We start from the raw sequence: 5,144 nt of genomic DNA on the forward strand, positions 1-5,144 counted from the left end.
AGTGAAACTCAATGGATTTGAAATTGTCTTCTAGTTAAATCTTTGATCATATAATATTATGACTTGTACTTATATCTATTTAAAAGTGCATTGATCCAAGATATAATGCTTACTTAAGTGAGAGGCTACTTACCATTGAGTAGAATATATTAAATTGCCTATAGTTGCTAGAAATCATGGAACTCTAAAGACAGCATTTGAGAGCTAGAAGAGAGCAAAGAGATCATTTAGTCCAACTAACTGATGAACTAGTCTCTCTTATTTGACAAATGTGGAAACCAAGGTACAGAAGTCATGCAGCTAGTTAATAGCAGATCTGGATATAGAAACCATGGGTCCCAAATCTTAGTCCAGTTTCCCTCTACTGAGATATAATTGCCATTGAGATATATGAAAATGTTAATTTTAATTAGAATTATTTAAATTAGAGGGGTAGTATGACTTGTGCTAATATCTTATCAGTTTTCATTATTATGTGACCTTGGTCAATCATTTAATTTCCCTGGGTGTTAATTTCCTAATCTCTAAAATAAGGAGTTTGGATCAGAAAACCTCTGAGGTCTCTTCCATCTTTAGATCTATGATCCAATAAAAAGTATTCCCATCTAGTAATGGAAGGGATAATAAGGAAATGACTTTGGAATACACAAAATAGCTCCCTTTGTACTTTCCCAGTATGTAACTGCCGATCAGCATATATAATAAATATTTACTTTCTGTAAGAAAATAAAGTAAACAATAGGGGCTGCTCTTTTATATTCTATGGCAAAAGGTTTCTAGGCTACAACATTGGTATTTCCTTAAAGCTTGTTGAAAGGGAATTCTAGCTGAACTGTTTGAAGTTTTGAAATTTAAAATCAATCTCCTACAAAATGTGGATAATTTCAATAATTAAAGAGATGACTTAAAGAAACCAGTTGGCAAAAAGCAGAAGCTAAGAAAACATCTCAAGACATCTAACTTAAGAGAACAGGGAAATGGACCTCTGTGGCAAGACAGGAGAAGGCCCCTGTTGGAGAGCAGTGGGCCCACTGTGTTGGCATTGTGTAGGAAAAGAAAAGAAAGTTCCCTGAGTTCCTCTAACTTAATAAAAAAATCATGATTATATGACCAGTAAATATTTAAACTTTAAACATCTTGGAGGATGATTTTCCATATAGTAACTTGAACTAAGGGTATTTCTACTTACTTAACTGTTTCATTTTGAAGACTCAAACACACTTCAAAGAAAAAAAATTGAATTAATGAAAAAACCAAGTACTTAAAAATACCAATAAAAAATTCAACAGATATTAAGTCCTTATTAAAGAGAGGGCTTTTGGCTGGTGCTGGAAAAATTTAAACAGTTTCTTTTGTTTTTATTTAAATACCTGAGCACATTTCTAATAGTTTTAACCCAGTATCTTGAATTGTTTCTATAAAGAAAGAGCTGTAGATGTTTCTGTCTATATGAAACATAGAGATGATGCAATATTCTCTTTGTCAAGCTGTCAGGAAAATGCTGACCTCTGTGCTATCTCTAACACTTGCCTGTCAATCAAAATCTTCTTGAACACAAGTATCATGTTAGATTCACAAATAACAGGGATTTTGATTGACAACTGCATTGCTAAAAAAGGCTTTACAAAGAAAAATAAATTCCACCTGTTTTAATGACTGGAACCAGCAGCTCACCAGAGCTACCAATAAAATTCAATTGCTTAACCACAAAATTTTATTTTATAACAAATTTCTTTTCTAAAATTGGTGTCATTACTCAATACATACTGAGCTTTTAAAAAATGACAATTAATTTCCTTCAGGCAGATTCAACAAACATTTACTAAATTCTTCTTATGTGTCAGGCATGGTGCCTGGTGCAGGGGTTAGAAGACAAAAATGACAAAATACCTGACTCCAAGGAGTCGATTTTCTACTCAGGGATAGCCATTTTAAAAATGGATTCTTATTACTACATCTTGTTTTTATCATCTAGAATCTTTGCATCCTTTTTTCCCTGCCCATAAAGTCATTAATTATATAAAAAGTTGTTTATATTTCATTTTAAAGAAAAAAGACAAAGAAAAAGAAGAAAAAATAGCAAAATCAATCAATGCCTTGAAAAAAGGTTGATATAATATTCAGTGATCCACAGCTATGCCTCCCCACCCCCACATTCCCCTGAAAAAGAGCAGAAAGAGATATCTTCTCATATATCTTCTTTAGAGTCAAGCTTGCTCTTTATAATTTCACAACATTCATTTTTGATTGTTTAGTAATTATTAGTTTTATTTACCTTGTTGTATCTATATTGTTTTCCTGGCTCTGTTTACTTCCCTTTGCATCAGTTCATGTAGGTCTTCCCATTCTTCTCTGTATTCATCAAATGTATCATTTCTTACAACACTGTAATATGCCTTTACATTCCTTTACCACATAAGGGATCATTTTTTTTTTAGTTCTTTCCTATCACAAAAAAAATGCTGCTATAAATGTCAATGTATTATGAAATGCTTCTTTTTAACAATGACCTCTGTGGGGCATATGCCTAGCAGGGGAGTTACTGACAGCTTAACAAAGAAGGGCAGTGTGGCATGAGGTCTCAAAGTCTAAAGTCTCTCAGGGTTCATTTCTCACCTCTGATACACACTGAGTTCCAGCAAAGAATTTTTTTTTTTGCTTTTTGGAGGGCAATTGGGGTTAAGTAACTTGCCCAAAGTCACATGGCTAGTAAATGTGCCAAGTGTCTGAGGCTGGATTTGAACTCAAGTCCTGACTCCAGGGCCGGTGCTCTATTCACTGTGCCACTTAGCTGCTGCAAGAAGTTTTCTATATGTAATTTTTAAGGTCTAAATATTGTTTTCAACTTCCTCTTCTCATTAATTGATAATTAGTAGGCTTCTGGAGTGCTGACCATGATATCAGGAAAACTTGAGGTCCCAGCTCACAACATTTATGAGCTTTGTGACCATGAAAATAATCATTTAACTTTTTCAAGCTTGTTTCCTCATCTATAAGACTGGCATAACAATATCAGTAACATTTACTTCACAGGGTTATAGGCAGTTGTAGTGTACATTCAAATGAAATAATAAATATAAAGTGCTTTGAAGCACTTAATGTATCAGTTATTATTATTAAATGCCATTGTTAGTCCATTATAGCGTATTGTAGCGTGGAGAGTAGCAAATTAATATACCAATATGGTAGTTGTTCTGCTGTCATTGTTGCTGAAGATACATTGCTATAGAAACCTCAGCAGATCTGTTCCACTTCATGGATATTTTTGTTCTCCTCTTTTTAATTTCATCTACACATACTCAGGTTCTCTGTAGTCATAGTTTCTCATCAGATTTGTTTGCTTTTCAGAGTGATGTTGCTTATAATTTTAAGTCATCACCCTTTACGTAATGTTTACTAAGTAATTCAACAACATTGGTATTGTAGTGTTGTGAGGTATGATGGGTACTGGATCTGTAGTCAGTGCACCTGGATCGGTTTGAAATTCTGCCTTTGCTTCTACTCTATGACCCTGGGCAAATAATTTAACCTTTATGGACCACAAATTTCCCAGTTATAATAAGAGACGGTTCTATGAGATGTCCTCTAAGTCTCTCCCATCTCTAAATTAATTAATTAATTTATTTTTTGCCTTTTGGAGGGCAATTGGGATTAAGTAACTTGCCCAGGGTTACACAGCTAGTTTGTGTGTGTGTGTGTGTGGGGGGGGGGTTAAGTGTCTGAGGCTGGAACCTGACTCCGGGGCCCTGCTTTACTCACTGCACCACCTAGCCACCCCAAAAATATGGAACACTTCACGAATTTGCGTGTCATCCTTGCGCAGGGGCCATGCTAATCTTCTCTGTATCGTTCCAATTTTAGTATATGTGCTGCTGAAGCGAGCACCCATCTCTAAATTTATGTCTCTGTTTGACCTGGAGACCAAATGTCTCCTGGCAGAGGTAGGTTGTGGTGGACAGGTCTAGATGGTAACTGCTGTCACCGCCAGGTCCCACGATTCTGTGGTTCTGTGGTTCTGTGACTTCTCTGTTGTATTCATTGTAGTGACTAATTTGCTTTAGTTACTCTAAGAATGGTGCTAGTCAGAGCAACTCTCCATTTTCATCAATTTCCCATTTTTTCAGAGTAAACAGGTTTCCTTAATTAAGCAGGACACGTTGAAAACACTACAATCTAATTCAGTGTGTTTATCAGGCAGCCGACTGTTTCAGTGGATAGAGTGTTGGCCTTGAAGTCAGGAAGATCTCGTTTCAAGTCTTGCCTGAGACATTTTACTGGATGAGTGACCTTTGGAAAGTCACTTAACTTTCTGTCCTGGTTTCCTCATCTGTCTAAAGCACCAAGTGGTACCCTGATATTTGGGAGTATTGGCAATATTTTATGTGAAAATTAACACTAAATATAAAAAGATTTCCCAATGGTAATCTCAAATTCAGTTCTTTTCCAAGGGAGGAGGTAGGTCAGATGGGGTTTTAAAGTATTTTGTGTATGTGTTTACGAGTGCCTGTATTTGTTTATGGGTACTTTTAAGTTTTACTTTTTATGGGGTGGAATAAAGGCTATATTATTCCCAATATGTAATAATTTGAGTTCTATAAAAAGACCCTGGGATCTTATTATCCATATTTGGGGTAATAATAACTTAAAATGAGCAATACCCAATTATATGAAGAGATTTTTTTGGAATAACTCCAGTGAGGGGCAATGAGTCAAAGAGAGAAACTGGACTTCCTGGAGTTAGCCTGAATTACAAATCTAGATTTTTGGAGGCCTGGATTGCAGGATACATCTTAATGCAGTTTTTTTTAATAGGTCCTGGCTAATGTAACTGTTTGCTAAATTAGCATGCCCTAATGTCTACTATCCTCAGATATTAGTGTGTTATGGAGAATTCTGAAAAATGATGTGCCTTTCTAATTCATACACTAGAATGAAGAGATGTAAAGGTGCTTAGGGATAATTTTAAAAAGTGATAATAATGGTGGTAAAGGCTATGTGTGTATATATAGAGAGAGACTGCATGTGTGTGTGTGAAAGAGAGAGACAGAGACAGAGAGACAGAGGGGGAGAGAGAGAGACAGAGAGACAGAGAGAGAGAGAGAGAGAGAGAGAGAGAGAGAGACAGAGAGAGAGAGACAGAGAGA

The 5,144-nt window shown here is 35.7% G+C and overlaps 1 non-coding gene across 1 annotated transcript; it reads right to left on the bottom strand.

The window, feature by feature from the left end:
- Positions 1–3,778: 3,778 nt before the first annotated feature.
- On the bottom strand, positions 3,779–3,885 carry LOC138171256 (U6 spliceosomal RNA). The gene has a single exon (XR_011170841.1). It is a non-coding gene; the product is annotated as a U6 spliceosomal RNA (small nuclear RNA).
- Positions 3,886–5,144: the final 1,259 nt, after the last annotated feature.

Source organism: Petaurus breviceps, unplaced genomic scaffold, assembly GCF_028583685.1.
Source record: "Petaurus breviceps papuanus isolate PSGF00001 unplaced genomic scaffold, PetGlider_PUasm1.0 126, whole genome shotgun sequence".
Classification (NCBI taxonomy): Eukaryota; Metazoa; Chordata; class Mammalia; order Diprotodontia; family Petauridae; genus Petaurus; species Petaurus breviceps.